This window comes from Pleurodeles waltl, chromosome 4_1 (genome assembly GCF_031143425.1).
Source record: "Pleurodeles waltl isolate 20211129_DDA chromosome 4_1, aPleWal1.hap1.20221129, whole genome shotgun sequence".
NCBI lineage: Eukaryota > Metazoa > Chordata > Amphibia > Caudata > Salamandridae > Pleurodeles > Pleurodeles waltl.
This window is the reverse complement of record NC_090442.1, coordinates 280,256,711-280,280,956: the sequence shown is the minus strand read 5'-3', so window position 1 is coordinate 280,280,956 and position 24,246 is coordinate 280,256,711. Positions and strand designations below refer to the sequence as shown.

At 40.2% G+C, this 24,246-nt stretch overlaps 1 protein-coding gene and 1 non-coding gene across 3 annotated transcripts in view; one reads left to right on the top strand and one right to left on the bottom strand.

Annotated features, from left to right (window-relative positions):
• MYRFL (myelin regulatory factor like) overlaps positions 1-24,246 on the bottom strand; it is a 689,165-nt gene that overhangs the window by 499,206 nt on the left and 165,713 nt on the right. The window lies entirely within an intron of this gene.
• On the top strand, positions 21,204-21,319 carry LOC138288632 (U5 spliceosomal RNA). The gene has a single exon (XR_011202494.1). It is a non-coding gene; the product is annotated as a U5 spliceosomal RNA (small nuclear RNA).

Below are 24,246 nucleotides of genomic sequence, written 5' to 3'. Positions count from 1 at the left end.
TATAACGTCCCTGTAACCTTTGATATTTTCAGTGAATTTAACCTATGTTTTTTAAAGTTAATTTCTAAGGTTTTTGTGAATTTTATTTCCCAACTGTAATCACCAACCTTTGACATTGAGTGTGTGGGTGAGTGCATAGGTGTTTCAGTAGGTCTGTGAGTGGGTGCTTGAGTCTCTGAGTGGGTCTGTGAGTGGGTGCATAAGCCTGAGCGGGTCTGTGAGTGGTTACATTAATGTGTGAGTGGGTCTGTGAGTGGGTGCGTGAATGTCTGAGTGGGTCAGTGAGTGGGTGCGTGAGTGTCTGAGTAGATCTGTGAGTGGGTGAATGAGTTTCTGAGTGAGTCTGTGAGTGAGTGCATGAGTCTCTGAGTGGGTCTGTGAGTGGGTGAGTAAGTCGGAGAGGGTCTGTGAGTGGGTGCGTTAATGTCTGAGTGGGTCTGTGAGTGGGTGAATGAGTGCCTAAGCGGGTCTAGGAGTGGGTGCGTGAGTGAATCTGTGAGTACATGAGTTTATGAGTGGGTTTGTGGGTGGGTGCATGAGTGTCTGAGTGCATTCGTGAGTGGGTTTCTGTGTCTGGGTCTGCATGAGTGACTTGAACACAAAGGAACCGCACCTGCCCGTTTATCCAACAAGAGTCCACATTTTTGCACAAAATGTCTGCCCAACTGAGGTACTTTCTACTGCAGGGCCATTACCTCCCACCATGCCCGGCTGAAGGATGTGCACGAAGAGTGTGTTGGCTTTACATACGGTAATAAAACATTCCTTTACATTAAAAAAACTCTAGAAACTCACTGAAAAACACCAAGTTTAAAGTACTGTTATAGTTAGGTGAGAAAACTATACTACTTCTACTGGTTAGTTAGTAAGTGCTTCCTCATTAGGTAGATGTCCAGTGCGTATTCTACACTACAGCTGTCTAATGGACCATGAGGATATGTCTCCAGCGACCTTGTGTTTCAGCTGTGCGCTTTCATCAATGTCAGTTTGTTCAGCTTCCTACTTTGCCTTATTACACATGAAGAATCAATTTGATTGACTGCCTGTACCCAATAACAAGAATTCAAAGACAGACTTGAAATTACTCTTCGTATTGAATTCACTTACAGTTGCAGGCATCTTACCACTATTATTATTCATGGTGTTTATATCCTTGATTTCACCTTAATTCCTATTAATGCAGCTTCACATCTCAGTTCATTTATATAGTTATAAATCCACTTCAGAGTGAAACATAGATAAACCAAATTGACAACCAAATTGCATAACAGAAAACATTCTCACATATTCAATTCCAGATTTCAGGCACCGTGTGGGTCCCATACTCATGATTCATATCTGCTCCTGAGTATAAAATCATACAAAACAATCTAAGAAACATTATCATCTTATGATCTAATTAATGTGATGATTTGTCAACATCTTTCCTATAAGCATTCGATATTTTGTAATGTTTCAAAACCACTGATCCGCAGCCGATCAATACACATGAACATACTTGTGCCCTAAGGAAACTATAACTCACACCCTCGCCATGCACAGCTAATTACCCCACATATTACATCATTCATGACATCTACTATGGCATCATCCATATTGTCACTGAAGCATTTGCAATAAAATTATTGAGGAGAAAACTGTGCATGAAGGGGACACGAGTTATAGTTAGCTTAAGGCATGAGTAATAATTACTTAAAATAAACCTAACTATAACAACTTAATTTCTATTTTTTTGTGCATGTAAATTCAGAACATAACTATAACATACATGTAACCTTTATGAATTATGAATTTATATATATTTATATGTGTGTATATATATATATATATATATATATATATATATATGTGTGTATATATATATATATATATATGTATATATATATATATATATATATATATATATATATATATATATATATATATATATATATATATATATAAATAAATTCTAAGTGGCAGTAGGCCCTCTGTAGTTATATTTAGGGTGACCAGAGATAGGGAATTTAGGGATTTTTGACACTTAATAACTTGCACCAGTTTGATGAGTGTCCATAAAATGTTGCAGCCCTGCTACTTCCATTTGATTGTCAGAGTCCTGAAACTTTTGCAGTGTTTCGTCAAGGGGGTGCAAAGTAAAAAGAGAAGTCCCAAAACAAGCTTGAAATCCAGCGCATTTTCCATAGACTTTTGTATATCATGTAGTGCAAAAACCGTCAGCTGTATTTGCATAGTAGGGCATATAGATGATTCTTGAGGGTGGTACAGGCAAGTACAATAAGTAAATGTTAAGTTATAAGGTATTTTGTTAGCTATATTTGTGGCCACAGTCGTACTGTGGTACAACCTCGGTACATAACAATGACTAGGGATTATCTGTTGGCTAATGTGTACTTTTCCAAAAGCTTGTGGCAGCTATGTTCTTTTATACACCACTTTCAGTGTGTTTTGAAATACACCTTAACAATGTGTTTGAAAAAACAGTTTAGCCTTTTAATTGAAATTGTACTGAGGTCAGTTTTGTTGTGATGTGTAAGCAATAACATTTGGAAATGTATTCATGTCTTTTTTAACATTTACAGAGTACCGTGGTAAGGCCACGTGAGCCTTTGGAGAGTACCATGATACCGTAAATGTATTTTTTTTTAAAACAACCTATACATATTGATATTGACTGACATATTGATACTGACTTAGGTTGGCTCCTAAAATAGCCTTTTATTAAAAGTGTGAAATTGTGGATTTATATGTGCTGTAGTAGGAGTTGGCAGATGTTATTAATGAAGATTTTATTGCCAGTTGCCAGGAAGTGAACACCATTTGCACAAAAGAGACGTATTTGAAAACATAGGGCCAGATGTAGCAAAGAGTTTGCGCCTCGCAAATAGTGAAAATTGCCATTTGCGAGGCGCAAATGCCTCTTTGCTATGCAGAAATGCATTTTGCGAGTCGGTTCCGACTCGCAAAATGCATTTCCGGCTCGCAAATAGGAAGGGGTGTTCCCTTCCTATTTGCGACTCGCAATGCAATTCAATTCCATTTGCGACCGCAAAAGCGGTCGCAAATGGAATCGCAGTTACCATCCACTTGAAGTGGATGGTAACCCAGTCGCAAACGGGAACCTTCCCCTTTGTGACTGGATAAAAAAATATTTTTTCAGAGCAGGCAGTGGTCCAAGGGACCACTACCTGCCCTGAAAAAATCCGAAACTAAAGGTTTCGTTTTTTTTTTCAAAGTGCATCTCGTTTTCCTTTAAGGAAAACGGGCTGCACTTTGAAAAAAAAAACCTGCTTTATTAAACAGCAGTCACGGACATGGTGGTCTGCTGTCTCCAGCAGGCCACCATCCCTGTGAGTGCCCATACTCGCAATGGGGTCGCAAACTGCGACCCACCTCATTAATATTAATGAGGTGGGTCTTTGCGACCCCATTGCGAGTTGCAGAAGGTGTCTGAGACACCTTTCTGCATACCAAATTGCGACTTGCAATTTGCGAGTCGCAGGGACTCGCAAATTGCAAGTCGCAATTTGGATTTTTCCTACATCTGGCCCATAATGTTGAGGTTATAGATGGAAGACATGTTGTGATCTCTTAAGAAGGCAGACACCATTTTGTTGATATGTCTGCATGTTGTTTTCATTTCATATTTTGCTTCATTTTGAATTGAGTACTTCCATTTTATCTTTTGGCAGATATTAGATTAGACAAAATGTGTGCGATGAAGTAAAATGATTAAAGATTTGAAAGTAGCTTTCATCTCAATTTATTTTTACACCAGTGAGATGACCAATATAGTTGCCTCCACAATGAACAATTATAAAGTGAGGGATGCTCACAATTAGTAAGTGATGAAGTGAGAGGTAGGATGTTTTTCCTCATTAAACCTCTTTCAGCCACCCATGCGATGTCAAAGCATTTGCCATACCCAAATATACCCATTTCCTCTTTTCTTGGCATACACTCTAGCCAAAAAATATATAGTTATCCATACATGAACTGCCTTCTTTGAGCTCAACCAAATACCTTCAAGAAGCAGCCACTGAATGTAGTAAAGTAAAACATGCATGTACTGGACTACAACATTGGTCAGTGCCCTTGTATGTAACATATTAGAGTTATGTAAGAAACAGGATGATCAGTTCAGTCTGATATTGGGTGTTTAACGTAGCTCAAAGATCACTAAGGAAGCACATTCATTCCTAAAAACACTGGACTGTAAACTTTGAGCATACTACAGAGTAGCTACAGTTATTTTAGTACAATTTAAGGTAATATGACCATGTAACCCAACAGACTATACTATTACAATTGTAGCACATTAATTAATTGGTATGTACTTGGGGGTTTGTTGAAAAATGTTGTGAAACTCTAACTAACTTTAATCACATGAAAAAATACCCAATAATATGGTTTGTTATAAATAACGTTTGGATGTAACACAAATAGCTATTGCATTACTTTTACCAGTAGGCTACAAAGATACCCTAATGCCACTAGAGTTGTGCAAACAATATTAACATTAGTTGTATTGTTGTACTACAACTGTAAAAAATAGAAGGTAAAGTGACATTATAGTTAGCTGTTGTAATAATATACATTTAAAAACCAAGAAACCACTTAAATACACCAGTCATAGTTTACTGAACTACCTATAACTTGTGTCCCCGCCATGCACTACTTGTGACTTTACCTATTACTTATGACATTTTAAATGACATATTGATGACATCTCAAATGACATGCTTGATGACATCACTAATCACATCATTGATGACATCATTCAAGTTACTGCAAGGTAGAGACTGAGCGCAATTGCTGTCGGTTGCAGTTGTATGTTTCAGAAAAGTTGTGGCTTAATTCAAAGGCCTGTTACAAAAGATGTGCCAGAAAAAATAAAACTTCTCCCTACAAAACATTATTGAACTGTGGATTTCTGTTTATATGATGGTCTTAAAGAATTGTAATATAGTGCTATAGGCAATTTTTATATAAAACACAGATATTCATTTCCAAATGTTTAGTGAAACTTCTGAGACATTATACATTGTTTTTCAAATGTACATTCTATGGCTGACTTACAGACGGTCCAATTTGCAATATGATTGCAAGCATTATTAAAATGTTGCACACCATTCTGCTAATTTTACCTATATTTGTTGAATAGTTTTACATACTACGGAGGGCTGTTCATTGGGCCAGGTAGTTTATGCCATATAACTGGCTAATGTATGGAACTGAAGCCGTTCTCTTAAAATACTAAGTCAGATGTGCTATCTCATAGGCACATCTCATTAAGGTAAATGGTAACAAAACACTGTTTTGAAATAGTATTCAAAGTTACATATCTCATAAATGTCTATAGAGCCGTTACACTTCTCACACACCAGTAGAAAATGAGCATAATATCTACTTATTGTGGGTGTTTTCACATGTGCTTCATAGTGTGCTTGTTCTGCTTGTTGTGAAACGATAAGCCCATTGGTATTACAGATGTTATGGAAAATAAGGTCTACATTTACCTTACCAAACACTTTCTAGTATGAAAAGCTTATGTTATGCCTGGTGGATGATACCTTCAGTGATGCCATCAAAGATGTCAATTAACATGTCATGAGTGATGCAATATGTGAGTCCAGAGGCAGTGCAGGATGGGGGTGCAAGTTATAGTTAGCTGAGTAAACTACAACTGGTGAAGTTCAGTGGTTATTTATTGGATTTTAAATGTTAGTTTTAATATTATTACAATACCTAACTATAGCTTCACTCTAACCTTTGGTTTTCTCAGTGAATTTCTGAGGTTTTTGTCATTAGAAGTAAGATATTATTCAATTAATCAATCAGTCAATCAGTCATTTGTATAGTGCGTGACTGTCGTCCCTGCCAGTAAAAGTGCATTTTGGAAGGGGAGGGATAGGCCGTTCCATGCCTTGGCAGCGATGTAGAGAAAAGAGCAACCACTGCTGCAGCTGCGCCGGATTCCGGGTGTGTGTGCGAGGGCCAGAAAGAAAGAGTGCAGGTGCCTGGTAAGTTGGTGGAAGTGTAGACAGTGATTGATGTAGTCCGGTCCTTGATCGTTTAGGGCTTTGTAGGCATGCATAAGAAATTTGAAATTACATCTCTTCTGGACAGGGAGCCAGTGGAGGTTTCTGAGGTGGGGGAGTGATGTTGTTGCACATGGGAAGGTCCAGAATGAGCCTGGCAGCGGTGTTCTGTATTGGCTGGAGTCTCTTTAGGAGCTGGTAAGATATGCTGGCGTAGACAGCGTTGCCATAATCGAGCCGATTGGTGACAAGGGCCTGGGTGGCAGTTTTCCTGTTGTTGACTGGGATCCATCTGAGGATTCTGCAGAGCATGCGAAGTGTGTAGAAGCAGGTGACTTAATTGATCTGCCGCTTCATGGTCAGCTCACTTTCGGGGGAGATGCCAAGGTTGCGAGCATGGTCTGTAGGCACGGGGGTAGGTCTGAGTCTGACTGGCCATCAACTCTGGTCCCAAATGGGGGTGTTTCTCCCAAAATCTTGTCAAACAAAGTGCCACAATTGTAATTCCTTTGCTGTCCTTTCTTCTTGTGGTACTGCAAAAGTGCTTGGAAGAACACTGATGTCATCATCTTCATATGGTGTACTTTGCATAGGGTTGGTGGATGATACAGTTGTCTGCTTTTCTCCAGTTTTATTTAAAGCCATGATATCTTCAAATTGCATTGTCTACAATCTTCCAATGTTAAACACGAATCCAGAAATGGTGGTTAGCAAAATATTTTGAAGTTGTTTCTAGAGGTTGAGGTTTTTTTGAGTAGTGTCTCCTGAATAGCAAATGAAATTGCTGCTTTTATTTTTATCTTTCTCTCTCATATGGTACCATGTACTGCTGCTGGACCCATAGAACGATAAGAGTCCCACCCAGAGTTTTCTTCCTGCTCAGGGTCCCACACGAGTTCCTCGAAAACGAGAACTTAAAGAAAAAAAATCTGTTCATTATAAAAGGGTTGGTTTATATAAACTTTGAGCTCAGAGATTTCATCATGGGCTCAAATACTAGAGAGCTTGCAAATGTTTTAATGGAATTTCTACATTTTTAGGTGTTGCGGTGCAGCAGTACTTGAAAATGGTACCATGGTACCTGTGACGGACAAGGAAACAAAATTTCACTGGCTGATATCATTAGTTTGACGTATAGACAAGAAGTTCCCACCCTCTTACTCTTATTAGGGCATGGCAGTTCACACTACTCACACCATGTGCACTGTTTATTTCCTTTTTGGAAATTTGTCTCAGGATATTTTACCTACAATAACGGCACCTGGAGAGCAAGAGCGGGAACAGCACTTGGAGAACGATGAAGGGCAACAGGAAGACCTTCACTCTATTTCTCAGTCTATGCTTCCATGTTACTGCACATCACAGATTACAAGTTTAGTTTTTCTCGAAATAATCTTGAAAAATATTACATAAAGCCTGTGCTTGAGCCTCTCAGATCAAGACTAGCTCCAGACATTTCTGAAAGGAACATCTTAGACAAACAGTTTGCTCCAAGGTCACACTAGTGATGTGCGATCAGAATGTCTGTAGAACATGGACATCATAAAGATAAGAAGGGCCTTGCCCATTAGTAAGCAGCAGACTAGAAAAATATGAACACAATAAGCAGGTATTTGTATGCACCACTTAGAACAGTGGTTCCCAACCTGTGGTCCGGGGACCCTCGGTGGGTGCCCGAAGCTTCCTCATGGGATCCGCGACTGCATAGAAAATTAAATAATATTAACAGATTAATAAAGTGTATATAAATAAAGTGGCTACATGTACAACTGAAAGTGTTAAAATGTACTGTAAATGTCAAGGAATTTGAAACTGGAAGCTATAAATGAAATTGGTATCCTCAGATTGTTTCATGAGAGCAGTGCAGTCCAACCTTCCCATTCAATTTTTTTAAACATATTTGTTTGCAAATTATGTGTGTTTGATGGAAACTTATCTCTGTATTTTTTGTGTGTTTGGCATTTCAAATCAACAACAGTGTTTAGGCAAGGGCCTCCAGCTTCCAGTAATGACTCATTGGGGGGTCCCGGGATTCCAATAATGATTCAGTGGTGGTCCCCCGGCTCCAGTAATGATCAAGTGGGGGTCCAAAGATGTCAAAAGGTTGGGAACCACTGAGTTAGAAGACTCCTCATTTTGGAAAGAGTTTAGAGTTAATGTAGAAATTAGCTAGGATCAGGGAGGAAGGGAAATGAGTATACTGATTTCAGCTCAGATTGCATGAAATACTGTTGAATATCATTATGCTAGTTTTCATATTATTTACATGTATTGCTTTCATATTTCTCACCATGATACATATATGTGAAATTGTGCCTTTTCTTCTAACTTGCACTAGAACAAGACATTAGTTTATCACTTTTAAAGGTGTAGCGTGGGCCTCCTCTGTGTGCGCATACTTTTAGGGGAAGCGAAAGGCCCCAGCGTGTATCATTGTTTCCTGGTCATGGTGTCCATGTAATTTCCTTCCCATCAGTGTGTCCACATGAATGTCTCCTGGTCCCAGTATTTTGTCTTCATATTCCAATCTCTCCGTTTTGCTGTCCTAGTAACCTTGTCTCACTATTTCCATTGCTAGTTCTATGTGCATAGCTGTGATTACTTGTCCCAACAACTGTATCTACCTGATTGGTTTTGAAGTCAATGCGTTTTTCCCCCTTTAATAATGGTGTTAGATGATCTTCAAATGGCAGTGGACAGGGGTCATCTGGAAGCCTTAGTGACGCTGCTTTTGACATGGTCAACCATGATATTTCATCTCCGGGCTAGGACTGTCTTGGTGCTTTTTTGTAGGCTTCAAAGCAAAAAAGGCCTTCTTTGATATACCTACAATATACCCTCTCACTAACTGTGGACTTATGTATGTGCAAAAAAATAGCAGCCCACCAATTATGACTCTTTTTTTTTTGCAGTTTTATATAACGCAGCCCAAGGGCATTAGTCCGCTTTGCACGAGCACCAGATTATGTTACACAAGGTCAGATTATTTTTCACTTTTAAAGCAGGGATTTGCCCAGAATCACAAGATATTGAGCTACAAGATGTTGAGTCAAAGTCGGTAGTTCTGGCTTAAGCTCCTCCCCTCTTTAATGAGTTGCTATTCTAGTGGCCAACAGCATTTGTCAGTTTGATAATCTCAGTCTGAATTATTTCAAATTGTATAGTTGTACTCTGAGGTACAGAAGTAGTATAATGGTAGATTGGAGAATTGATTGACTGGCAAAGTCCTCCTCATATTTTGTTATACGTGAACAAAATATCAAAATTAAGCTACCAAAGATACACTTTTACTGTTACTTGGTTTTACTTAACAAAACACTATTAAAGAGTCACATATTGACACAGTGAAGCTTTTCAGTGACTATTCTAAAAACAAAACAAACAAATAAATACATTGATTGGTAGGTACCAGTATCTGACATGTTGCTTTAAAAAAACGAACAGCCTAGATGTTCCAAAAAAAAGATATCAATCAAATGTTTTATATTGATATTGTGTTGATATTTTGTCCTTTACTTTACTAAAGTTTAAACTAGCCAAAGGGCGTTAAGTTGAGGAACTCCAATGTTAATAATTGTTTTTTTGCTTACAGCACCATTTATGATATCCAGAGAAGTACTGAATTGCTTAATAGCAAAGTGATGATAGAAGGACCCTTGACTCTTCTTCAAGGCTAAGTGGCTTATTTACAAGCCTCTTGAGCTTCCGGCGTGTCACTTTTTATATCGGAGAAAGTGACGCACCGGCGGCGCAAGGGGCTTGTAAATAAGCCCTTGTATTTTTAGTCTAAGGGCACTAACAATCAGTAGTTATTGCTTCACTGCCTGGCTTTTCAGAAAGTTACTGGTTTACTCTTTCCCACAATCCACTTGGTTTCTGAGTAGGCAACTAGTCATGATCATTATAGACAAAAAGGTAGTGTGTGTTATCAAGCATTGTGTTTTGTCTTTAGATCCCTCTCCTAAAAACAATTCTGTATTCAGACAGTTAAGCATTCATTGCTGACATTTGGTGTGAGCATCAGGTCACAAATTTAAATCACATAAAGGCAAGTACTCAGTAAACTGATTAAAGCATTACGTGCTACAATAAAATGTATTATTATTATTATCATCATCATTATTACTATAAGCAATATGTTACAAGCAATATGTTGCTTATCAGGTAATCTTCATGTATTTCTTTTTTATGGTCACACTAACGACGTATCAGGAAAAAGGTGATGAAGAAAAAATAATAACAGAAGAATGCCCTACATTTTGTCTCTACATGGCCAGATTTAAAATATACAGTATATTTTCCTGCCATGGCAAAGCACAAGAATAAGTTTGGTAGTCAGCTGTATATATTAATTTTCTGTAGTTCAATATTTTACTAATAAGAATGACACCAGGGCCCATTCCTCTTGCGTTTAGTTCTTATTGTGCTCTTGCATCCTCCTATCAACAATGCAGTGGGATGTGGCACGAGCGATTGCTAGTGGCGGCGAGTAATTCAAGCATTCCATCCATCACCTTGTATTTTTTGCATTTGCTGCCCTGAGTGCACCGGGCATGCCCAGACGTGGGTCCTGAGCTCACTATGCCACTGAAACCAAGCTACACCTTGCTGAAGAGCCCTAACTAATATAAAACCAGATATCTAATATAAAACCAGATATAGGTTGCTTGTTTTGTGCTTCAAAGAGGACCTGTCCTGGCAATTCGGGCTGGACTGTTCCCTTGAGGGGCAGGGTCAACTGATTTGCATACGGCTGGGTCCAAACTGAAGTGGCATGGTAGGCATCCCTTTTCAAAAACAATAAACTGGTATGTGGCCCGAGTAATTGCCAGTGGCTGAGATCAAGCATTCCATAAATCACCTTGTTGTTTTTGCATCCTCCTAGCCTCGTGCACTTTCGTTGCTTTACAGAATGTATTTGTGTCAAACTCCCTGAAAATTGTTCCTTTTACTTGAGGATCGCTAAGAATTTAGCTAGTTGGAGCATGTACAACTATTTTGTGCCATTATTTTTAGACCTTATTTTGCTTACTCGTCATATTTGTGCTATTTAGAAAGTAATCTATGTTATGAGACTACCTTATGGAGAAAGTTAATCATAGTACATTCTGGCACATGAACTTTTTCCTTGGTCGTAAGGTTAGACACAGTGGTGGAGAAGCATGAAAGAGAACTTCAGGCCAAGTTGGTTCATTACGATGGGAAACCAATTCCTGATGTTACTGTTTGGAAAATGAGAGCTATTCTTCTTCAGTAGGGAATGGGGTACATGTTGCAAATTGAAAATCTATAATATAAACAAACAACAAGGTTGCAAAGGCTAATTTCGTGATAAATCCAATCTACTCATTTAATTCAGTATGAAAGCTCTGGGCATGTTTGGAAGAGGTCTGTATATTTTATTGAATTTAAGAGCGCATTGCAGCAACCATGTTGCCACCGTAGACAAGAGCCAGAGTTATGTTTACATGATAAGCTTTCTTTATTGCAACCATCATATCTTCTATCAAAGCCCTCAAGTCCACTCATAATAGACATATGAGACCATAGTTTTGTCTCAACCATGGCGCAGCAACATCTGTTAGGCCTATCAGCATCCATGAGCAACTCAATGTATTAACATAAATAAGGGGGAGAGGATGTGGCGTAACGACCAGAGCTGACGACTTTGAAGTTAGGGAACCAGATTCAAGTCTCCGATTTGGATCAACATCCTGTGATTTTAATCTCCCCATGCCTAACAAAAAAAAGAAAATGAACAGGTCCCTGTGTAAGGTTACCGAAGCTCACATACAGCGCTCCATTACCTTTGGGTCGAGTCCATGCTATACAAAACTGAAAAAAAGAATAAATTCATAAATTACAGAAGACACTTGGGAACAAGCATGGCTTCTCATAATTGTGGTATCATTTGTGGCCTGAGTAAGTTCTTGTTTTTCTCAGCTAAACTGTCACTCAAAGCACGAAATTTTACAGAAATAATAAATCCAGAAATAAACAGAAGTGCTTCCAAATGAGGGTGACCCAAGGGAGAGAACAAATTCGTCTTGCTCATGGATACTTAATGAGGTAGGTCAAGGATATGATGTTGGCTGGTTCAGCTAACAGTCTAATACTAGAGGGTGATGGCTGAAAGAATGCCAAAATAACAATAATATGAAGACCTATCACTATGAATTACAACTAACTATAGTTTACAGACTACACCCAAAAACAAATGCAATGTTTCTTTTAGACACCCCTAGAAACATATATATATATATATATATATGTAACAGAATGGTGCCCTGATAAGTCATTTGTCGAATCCTGGATAGATATCCAGGATGGTAAGACATTAGTGGATTATCCATTTAAAATGTGTGAGTTACCGAATAAAAGCGTGACTAAAGAAAAGTGAGCCTTTTATTTCACTAGAAACTGACACCAAATCCTACATAATATGTGTAGATGTTTAATTGAAGTTTCCATACTATACTATATATGCACTTTCATAAAAATAATGAATGCATTTATGATAAACCCCCTAATCACTTTCAGAACTGCTAAAGTAGCGTTATTTTTCAAATATTATGTATGTATTCATATGCTTTAATTTCATGGCATACAACATTCAATAAAGAGTTCGAAACATAAATGATTGTGTTTTGATAAAATTTGAAGGGTTGTTGAATATTCTAAACATTTCAGAAATTTAAAGAGTTTGGATTAATGTTAAAAAACATCTCTTTTGAAACCATTTTTTGTATTAGCCACATGCTCCTCTCTTACAAGTAAATGGAACTCTTCTCTACCACTGCTGGTGATTGCATCCTGCGCTGCAGTTCTTTATAAAGTTTAAAAAATGCACACAGTTAGATGCAAAACATCAACACTGTTTTTTCTAAACATTTGCAGCATGCTCAGGATACAAGATACAAGGACGCAAATGGAAACTGTGTTTCTTTTCTCCTAATTCCCCCCTTTTGTGGTTTGGATTGGTAAACACATTATTGTTTAACTGCTGTAAAATATTAGGTACAAGTTTTTTCTTTAAATAAGTACAAAGTAATCTGCACATGGATGTATACTGTTTCATTAATAGTAATACCTTTGTATTGTCTGATGGAATAAAATATGCTTTTTTTTATTTTCAGGCTTGAAAAAAGCCCAGTGAATAATCCAAACCCAGAAAGGCAAAATGTAACAGAACGTAAAAATGTGGGTGATAGAAAGATAAACAAAGTGCAATAATACCATCTGAGAACTATCATTAAAGAATTTCAAATTATTAAAATACTAACAATGTCTGATGGAAGGTTTCTCTTAGATTGCTAAATCGTTAGTGCAAAAGCTAAATTTCACATATCATGTGTGATGCTTTAATTCACAACAATCATCAGTCGCAAATCTTAGAATTGCAAATTACGCTCCGAACTCCCTTTTAATGTATAACCAAAAGATCTGGGAAGAAGCACACAGAAAAATATGTTAGCCACATTTAAGGATTGCATATGCCTATCACTTATGCCCAATAGCTGTAACTGAAAAAAAAATCACTGTAATTTTAAAATTCTTAAGAGAATTGAAAGAATCGCAGAAAACGTCCTCTCTCTTTCTGAGCCTAGATTACAGTACTAAAGGAGAGTTTTGCCTTTTAAGCATACTTATAAGCCATCCCTGGTCGGAGCCCCTGGTGATACTATATCAACATCAAGACTGAAAATGTGTGAATGTCTTTGACTTCATGGATGATTAAGATTTTTTTAATGAATGACAAATATTTGAACACAAGCTCTAACCAGGGACATCAGCTGAAATTGTTATCTGTATCTAGATCATTTAGACCTCCAGTGCACAGTCCCCACTATTATTAGAATAGACAATAATGGTGGTGAAGCTTTACATGACACTGAAGAAATATTAGCTGAATTTAAGAAATTTGAGAAATATTAACTGAGGGCCTCATTTTGAGTTTGGCAGGCACTCTTTCGGACGGGAAAACGCCACTCCAGTTTTCCACCCACTGGACCTATTATGTGTTTTCTGCTGGGCCTGCGGGCGGAAACAGTGTTTCCGCCCGCTGGCCCAGCAGGAAATAGGCCACAACATTGGCACCGGCTTGTAATCGTGCCAGTAGCAATGTTGCCGCAACAGGGCTGTCCATGGGGGTCCCTGCACCGCCCATTCCAAGTGGGGCCCACGCCACCCCATGTCTGTCAGTCTTTGCAAGGCGGTCGAACTGCCATGCAAAAGCCAGTGGAGAGGGGACTCGTAATCCGGAGGGCAGCGCTGTTTGCACCTGTCGTGCTTTTCCCTGCCCGCAATTCGAGAAAGATTGTTGCAGGAACTCTGCAACAATCTTTCTCCGTTTTCCAGCGACAAAAACACTGCCATTTCCTGGAACTGTCATTTCCAGGAACTTGAACCTGCTACCAGACCCAACAGACCACGTCAAATGCCTCCCGATCTCACCCAAAGGACCATTCCTTACCACTTGGCACCTCATCACCCAGAAGAAACAGCTGCCACTATGAAGTCCATCTGCTCAGGGGCCCCATCGGACCCCTAACTCCACCATGCCTACTCCAGAGGATATAACTCATCGGCACCCATTCTGAATACCTCTCCCTCTTATGCAACCATCCCAAATATTTAGAAACAGATAACTGCCTTCTCTTTGCTGAAGAAACCCTCTGCAGACCGTTCAACGCATGACAACTACAGACCAATCTCCCTGCAACCATTCCTGGCCAGGGTGTTAAAGAAAGTCATCAACAGACACTTCACTGAATATCTCAATGATCACCAACTCCTCAAAACCACTCAGTCTGGTTTCAGACTCAACCACAGCACGGAAACTGCCCTTATCGCCACCACAGATGACATCCACATGACTTTGGACAGAAGAGGTACAGCGACCCTCATACTCCTGGACCTCTCCACAGCATTTGACATAGTCTCTCACCCAACATCATCCAGCACCTACTCAACATTGGAATCCAAGAACATGCACTCTGACGGATCTGCTCCTTCCTGACTGGAACAACCCAGTCACTCAGCCTGGCACCATACACCCTGGACGCCTGCAATCTCCTCTGCGGAGTTCCGCAAGTATCCTCTTTGAGCCTGACCCTCCTCAACTCACACATGATCCCTCTAATCAGCATCATCAACTCTCAAGACATCTACATCCTCTCCTAAACTGACAGCAAACAACTCATTCTCTCCCTCATGGACAAGACTCCCAGTACCCAGATCATGTTCAGTGCCTGCATGAGTGAAATTGCCCACGGAATGAAGACCAACTGTTTAAAGCTGATCACCAACAAGACCAAAATTGTGAACTTCAAGAAGAGCACACCACTGTAGGCCTCAACCTGGTCACCAACAGATATAGGGGCAACACCCACGCCTAGTACCTCAGGATCATCATTGACACCAAATTCAACAACATGACCGCCCAAGTCACCGCCTCATGCTTACACACTAGACTACAGGATCACCCTCTATGCATGGATCAACAAAAAACGAATCAGAAGACTGCAGATCATTCAGAACTTGGTGGCCAGAATCACCCTCCACCTTCCATGCTGCATGCACAACACACCACATCTGAAGGAGCTCCACTAGCTCCTAGTTCACAAATCCATGCAAACTCCTAGTTCACAAACTCCTTACCCACACTTTCAAGGCACTACATTGCACTGGACCAGCATACCGCAACAATCACATTTGATTTAAAAAATCTTCCAGACACCGTTGCTCATCCGAACTTCTACTTGCACACATCCCTCTCATATGGAAAACCAGATAGGGCAGTCGATCCTTCTCCTACATCACTCGTAAAGCATGGTCTAAACTGCCACCACACATAACACTCTCCTCCTCACTTCTTGAATTCCGCAAGGAGCTGAAGACCTGGCTTTTCAAGTATCCCCTCCAGGCCCAAGGTGTGACTAGACTTACACTTGCTCAGCACCAAGATACCCTCCTGGGTGATAGGTACAAATCTGCATAACATGGCAAAGGAGCACCAAGTAGAAGTCAAGACAATGCCCCTTCAGGCTTACAGTGCAGAAAAATTATGCAAAAAAGGTGGGTAAACTCAGAGGAGTTGCTTTAATTCATTCCAAGTTGGCTTTGGTGGTATTTTACCAACCCAAAGTTGTAATACTGTGCCTGGAGTGATAAAAGGCTTTTCTCGTTTTACAGTTTGGCACTAGCTAATCAATCCCATGCTTAAAAACTTTGCTGTAAAAATGGCAAAAGGCTTTGTCGCTTTCTAGCTTGGCCTGGATAGCACTGTGCTAATCCTATGCTTAAAACCTCTGCTAGAAAAGTAGACATTTGAGGTGAGCAGATTCAGAGTGTTGGTGGTTTTTGTAGGGTGCTCAATATAAAGGAGCTTCTCTTCACCTAAACCTTGTGAACTACCCAGATGTCCCTGTTTCATTTTGTGCATAATTTTGCAAAACTCGAAGCCTGAAATGCTATTGTTATTAGGTATGCTAGTTGTCCTACCAGCAATATTAGTACATCTTAATTTGGTCTCTCGTCTGCAAGAGCCACAAGAACTGCTCACATCATATATTCATAGATGACACAAGTGCTTATTCAAATTTACAATTTGTGAGTTTAAGCATAAGTAGAAATCAAATGTTATTGCCTCATATACAGCATAAGATTCAAAACATAAGAAATGCTAGAAAATGTACTAAGAAAAAGTGATACATGAAAATGTGATACAAATCAACATTTACAGTGTTCCTCGTGAAGCGGTTTATATTTAACTTATTAGCAGGACAATATCACTGATCACATTAAAACATCACCATCAGTAGCCACCATTCGAATGGCCCCAGTGCCATAAAAAGCCCTACCGGGGTTCCCAAGGCCTGTCTAACCCTACCCACTCTTCCTCAAATTCAGCAGCAAGATGTCCTGTAGCAACTAGTTCCAAGCATGCCATTGGTCCTACTCAACACAACTAAGAGCTAAGGAGAATTTTGAACAAGTACACGCAGCATAGATTTTATAAACTTCAGATTCTTTAAAAACACCAAGTTACTTCATGAATGACTTGTTTAAAATGATAAATGTAATGAAGAGTCATCTGATGTTTACTGCATCTGTGAACAGCAGCGTAGCTTTGGGAGAGAGGTGTTTGTGGTGCGACACCTGCCCAAACATATGCATTCTTGGCTTGGTAGTTGAGTCTAGAGGCCCTGAGTCGGGTCTGTAATATCTGTGTCAGTTGTAATTTCACTAAGAGGATTTAACTTGTTCCTTTTTTTGATCAGCAACTTAAATATATAGAATGACTATTTTACCCAAAAGTAGTGAATCTGCAGCCATAGGGTACTTCTTAAATTGTTGCAAATTTACTACTTTTTTGAATTCACAAATTTAACAATAGTAGGCTTAGAAAGCTGTGCCAGGCTCAGGTTTATAGGCAATCGCAATCAAACACCCAAACGGTGATGGGATAAATGCATGGAAATAGTCTATTCAGTGGCACTCACTTGGGTAGCATTCCAGACCATCCTTTTCCACACACTGTGCTACTCTAGACAGAAGGACTGATTTAGGGTTCGGCAGACGGTGTAAAGGCAGGTAGGATGGCAGAGGACTTTACATCAGTCATCCTACTTACTTTTACTCCACCCACCAAATTCAGATATTTCTGCCAGTCCATGGACACCTCTCTACACTAGCAGGGACTGCCATCATGGAGGTTCCTGTCGATGTAGGAAAGATTTCACCCATGGAATTGGGATACATTTTCTTTCGTTAATGTCTTTCACCTCCAGGATAAACCTGGAGCTGACAGTCAGTAAAAAATAGCCATCTTGAATCCAATACCAATTGGGTGGAGGGTTGGATGACTTGTCTCAAATGACACGTACTCCATTGGGCTATCTGAGGCAGTTTTACACCAATGGAGTACATTTTACTCCAGTCACATAAAACTTGCAGTCCACCTGACTCAAAATCAGGTGGGCAGACTTTAAATTTGGCGGACAGGTTACTCTGTCACCACTGCATTAGAGCACCCAGTCCAGCTAACTCTAAATGATTCACAGAAGTCCACTTAATACAATTTGTTACTGGCCCTGTTCTTTCTGGGAACAGTCCATTCCAAACCTTGGTTATTTCACCCATTTGACCTGAAAAGGATAATCTATTTGAAACAAGTACCACAGGTATAGGTTTGATAAACTACAGATTCTTTAAAAACATCATGTACCTCATGAATTACTTTATTAAACATTATTAGTCTTCTGAAGTTTACTGATGTGAACTTTTCCCCTCCACAACTTAATTTTAAAAGTTCTTGGCTAAGAGAATAAATCCACGTGAAAAAGTATTTTCGTTTGCTGGAGTAATTTTTACCATGTATAAATAAGATCCTACTGAAATCACTGAAAAGTAATATTTTGCGCTGCATTTCCAAATTATTTCAAGATCTTAGGCAGGCCTGGAAAATTTCCAGTGAGAGGTTTGGTACAAAGAAACACAGTAAACGCTCATTTTCAAAAGACTTCAGTAGGTTTGGCAAAACCGATCTGATGAAATTCAGCTGCGTCGAAATCCATGCGCTTTGGAGAGAACCTAAAATATGTTTCCTGCTCCTTATGTAATTTTCCTTTTTGCTTTGCATTCAAAACTTGACCCACTAAGTGGGACAGAGTTTACAGCAACACGACAATTGATACATCTATTTAGGGGTTCATTAAATTCAGTGATAAGCTGTTTCAAATGACTAACATCCTCGCTGCCTCTATGCATTTTGGCAAACTTTACTGCTATCACCGTGTATTCTTCTAGTATACGGTAGTATTAGTTTATGTACTCATAAATGCCTTTGTAAATTGGAGTAACTAATGCTGGCGCAAAATACATCATATTTACATATGTTCACCAACTTTGAATTATGACTACCCAGCTGTTTTCACGTTTTAGCAGGACAAACCTTCTTAACTTCGTGTGGGGAAATGAGGTCTGAAAGACGCAACGCATGTGCTAAAGGTATGTACAAATTCTCATTCCGCATGTTATGCTTATACCCAGTGTCACCAAGTCATAATAATGTAGTAATACCACACAGGCGAAACGCCACAGGTATTGGTGATTTCCCACTGTTGGGAATTATGAGCCACAACATTGTCACACTGTAAACTTTTGGGAAAAAAGAACAACATTTTAACTGGTTCTGTGCCCAGGACGTAATGGTTATATCCTGAGGCACAGTGCTGCTGTGCCCAGGACGTAACCATTACGTCCTGGTCACAGAGCCCAGAGGGAGCGCTAGCGATCCCTCTGTGGGGTTCCCCCCACCCCCCCCAAGTCAGGGATGGAAGGGGAAGCTCTTCCCCTTCCACCCCAACCCCCCCCACCCCTCCTGTGACGTCAGCGCGCGAGCGCGCGCTGACAGTCACAGAGCCTCCCCCACAGCCTCCCCCACAGAGTAAAACGTAGAGAAAAAAAATTTTCACCTCAATTTCAATATTAATTTTTTCAGTTGTTATTTTCTGTAGGATCTACACAAATTACCCCTTGCTGAATTCATAATTTTGTCTACTTTTCAGAAATGTTTCGGTTTCTGGGATCCAGCATTGGTTTCACACCCATTTCTGACACTGACTGGAAGAAGGCTAAAAGCAAAAAAAAACGTAAAAATGGGGTATGTCCCAGTAAAATGCCAAAATTGTGTTGAAAAATTGGGTTTTCTGATTCAAGTCTGCCTGTTCCTGAAAGCTGGGAAGCTGGTGATTGTAGCTCTGCAAACCCTTTGTTGATGCCGTTTTCAGGGAAAAAAACACAAGCCTTCTTCTGAAGCCCCATTTTGCAATTCTTTTGAAAAAAACGAAATTTTCACTGTATTTTGGCTAATTTCTTGGCCTCCTTCTGGGGAACCCACAAAGTCTGGGTACCTCTAGAATCCCTAGGATGTTTGAAAAAAAGGACGAAGTTTGGCGTGGGTAGCTTATGTGAACATAAAGTTATGAGTGCCTAAGCGCGAACTGCCCCAAATAGCCAAAAAAAGTCTCGCCACAGGAGGGGGAAAAGGCCTGGCAGTGAAGGGGTTAAGGCAACCCTACAGGTTTTGGTAGACTTTAATTAACACCGTTTATGTTTAAAAGATATTCAGTATTGCAGTTTATTTTCAAAAGAAATGGAGTATTGTCTACAGTAAACGTTTTTCTAATTATACATTCTTTGCTGGCAGAGGTCTCCAAAAGAACCCAGATAGCAGCAGACACAGGATCCTAAAGAAAGGCTATTTGCTGCAAAGAACTATATTTGGTCATTGGCTTAGTTATGGCACATGTTCTTTTTTAGGACAAGCACTCTGGCCTGTTGTAATCTATCTGTGGGCTTTTAACCACGCCCACCACATGCCCATCACTGTCACTCGTTCATGGGCTTGCCTTTCAAAAATCCTTTGTTATCATTGGTAAGTGCCTCCTTAGGGCAGTTTTGTTACCGCCTTCGCCATCGACCCTGTCACATGGATAATTGCACGTCTGTCGAAATGTTTAACTGCGAGCGACCTTCTTTTTCCTTTTGTGTTTCTCTTTCTCACTTATTTTTATGGCGGCCATGGCGCTTTGAATCAGCTCTCTTATGTCAACTGTTTTACTTTTATTTTACAGTTTATGTGGCAAGAAAAGTCCAGTTGGGAATTCACAATGCTAATAGCTCTAACTCATTCCTCTTTGCCAATACTTGTTTTGTTACAGCAGCTGATGCAGCCTTCAAGTACAAAACACACTGGCTCATTCATTGTCTCGAAAAGAATAGCAATGAGCCAGCGAGCATGCTTTGATGTAGGCATATAAAAATCCTTTGGGTGCAACCAGTCCTCACAAAAGCCCGTGTGATGTACCATTCAAAATGTGCAGAATTAAAGGAGCTAACATTATGACTTGAGGTGCAGCCTTTCCTGTCATGTGACCTACAACTAAATTTACATTCCCATAAGTTTGTGTCACTTCTGAGTCCTCCTGTTGTTTCTTTTTGTGGCAACAAGTGTTTTATCAATGTAGCGGATTACAACAATTATTATAAATTGGTTGTATTTTAAAGGGTTTTCTAAGGTGAATTTAGTAAACTAAATCACCCAGTCAGTCTGTGGAACTGTGTTTGCTGACGCGACAAACAACAGCCATGAAACGTATACTCTGGTTTCTCTTCAAAATGAAAATATTTTTTGCCTTTTACTAAAGATATCAGTGGAGAAGAACATTTAAGAGTTTCATACAATTTTTGAAAGACCTGCCAAGTGCATAGTTACCCTTATTTAATAAATGAAAGTATAACTATACAGTACACAGATTATTTGCTGCTTCCTCAAGTGCGACATCTGGGGAGTGATTCTTACTGTGATTTGGTTAACCTAAAACCCTGTTACATGACATATAAGGAGGACGCATGCTGCACAAAAAACTCCATATCATCCGAAAGGATCCACTACCATGTGAGAAGCAGCGATATATAACAACAGGTAAGGAAGGATCAATTAGAAAATGAAACACATAACTGCATCAAATCTGGGTTTTATTTCTAGATTATTGAGATTTTACTCAAATCCCCTCTGTGACTTCATTGTAAAGATGTGTTAAAATATACATTTACAAACATATATACATAAAATGTATGTATATTTATATCATGCTATAGTCTAACCGCCAACTTTGAAACTGATGAATAAAGTTTGAATCCAGCACAATTAACCTCCTGCAATCCTGGGAAAATAATCAACCCTTGCCTAAAAACCACAAGCAATAGCAAAGCCTCTAGGTCATACTTATGCAAGATTCTTTTAGCTTTGTCTATGCTATTTCTTAGCCATGTACAGCAGTGTTGCTGCTATGCAACATGGCTGAAAGTAAATATCATAGTGCTTTTTTATTTTATTTTATTTTGAACCATGCTGCATAGCAGTCACGGAGCTCTACAACATGGCAAAAAGATTGACAAAGCCAGTAGGTCTTTGTTAGAAATGGGGTTTTTGGTTGGCAGTCAGGTTACCCTCTGTCCAAGCAAGAACCCTCACTCTAGTCAGGGTAAGCCACACACAATCCAAATTATCCTGTGCCCACCCTCTGGTAGCTTGGCACGAGCAGTCAGGCTTAACTTAGAAGGCAATGTGTAAAGTATTTGTGCAATAAAGCATACAATAACACAATATAGCACCACAAAAATACACCACACAGTGTTTAGAAAAATAAATAATATTTATCAGGATAATTGCAGGTCAAAACGAATAAAGATGAAATGTGAAATTGTAGAGATATCACTGAAAAGTGATATAAAGTGTCTTAAGTCTTTAAAAAGCAAACAAAGTCTCTTTCAAGCACAAAGTACCTGGTTTAAAGTGGAAAATCTCTGCAAAGGGCCGCAGAAGAAGAGATACGTGGAAAAATGGTTTGTGCGTCGATTTCTCCCCAGCACACATGGACTTGCGCCGTTATTTTTCACGCGGGGAAGTTGGGCGTCGTTTTCCGGCGCGCGGACAGTCTCTTTCTGTGGTTCGTGGGATTACCAGATGTCCCGGGGTCTGTGCGTGGAATCCTAGGCTTGTTTTCCGGCTGCGCGCAGTTCCAGTGGGCTGTGCATGGAATCTTCTCCCTCACGGCAGGCGTTGCGTCAATTTCCTTTCTGAAGTCGGGTGGCGTTTGTCCAGGCGAGTCCATGCATCGAAGTTCCGGTGGCACCACAGGCGTCGCGTCGAGCGGTGTCTTTCCGGATCGGCGTGCAGTGAATTTTTCACCGCGGAACAAGCTGTGCGTCAAATTTTTCGGCGCACAAGGCGTCCAAATGGAAAAGAAAAGTCTTTTTGGTCCTGAGACTTCAGGGAACAGGAGGCAAGCTCTATCCAAGCTCTTGGAGAGCACTTCAGCAGCAAGGCAAGAGTTCAGCAAAGCAGCAGGGCAGCAGGGCAACAGCAAGGCAGCAGTCCTTTGTAGAAAGCAGTCAGGTGAGTCCTTTAGGCAGCCAGGTAGTTCTTCTTGGCAGAATGCAGGTTCTGGTTCAGGTTTCTTCTCCAGCAAGTGTCTGAGGTGGTAGGGTAGAGTCCCTGTTTTATACACAAATGTGCCTTTGAAGTGGGGGAGACTTCAAAGAGTGGCTAAGAAGTGCACCAGGTCCCCTTTCAGTTCAATCCTGCCTGCCAGGGTCCCAGTAGGGGGTGTGGCAGTCCTTTGTGTGAGAGCAGGCCCTCCACCCTCCCAGCCCAGGAAGACCGATTCAAAATGCAGATGTATGCAAGTGAGGCTGAGTACCCTGTGTTTGAATTGTGTCTGAGTGAATGCACAAGGAGCTGTCAACTAAGCCCAGCCAGACGTGGATTGTAAGGCACAGAAAGGTTTAAGTGCAAAGAAAAGCTCACTTTCTAAAAGTGGCATTTCTAGAATAGTGATATTAAATCCAACTTCACCAGTCAGCAGGATCTGGTATTACCATTACTAAATATGACCTTCCTACTCCTTTCAGATCAGCAGCTACCACTTCAATACTGTATGAGGGCAGCCCCAATGTTAGCCTATGAAGGGAGAAGCCCTCACAGTAGTGCAAAAACAAATTTATGAGTTTTACACTACCAGGACATGTAAACTACACAGGTACATGTCCTGCCTTTCACCCACACAGCACCCTGCTCTAGGGGTTACCTAGGGCACACATTAGAGGTGACTTATATGTGGAGAAAGGGGAGGTTAAGGCTTGGCAAGTACTTTTAAATGCCAAGTCGAGGTGACAGTGAAACTGCACACACAGGCCTTGCAATGGCAGGCCTGAGACAAGGTAAAGGGGCTACTTAAGTGGGTGGCACAACCAGTGCTGCAGGCCCACTAGTAGCATTTAATCTACAGACCCTAGGCCCTAGGCACATATAGTACACATTACTAGGGACTTATAAGTAAATTAAATAGTCCAATGAGGTATGATCCAAGGTTACCATGTTTAAAGGGAGAGAGCATATGCACTTTAGCACTGGTTAGCAGCAAAAACAGTGTCCAAAAAGTGGAGGGAGGCGGGCAAAAAGTTAGGGGTGACCACCCTAAGGCTGTCAGGTCTAACAGTCTTGCATAGGTGAAACCAATTGGTTTTATCAATGCCTTTGGAAAAAAGCTACATGATGAGGCTTGCACTGGTCGTGTCTAACCACGCCCACAGCACACCCATCACTATCACTCGTTCATGGGCTTGTCTTTCAAAA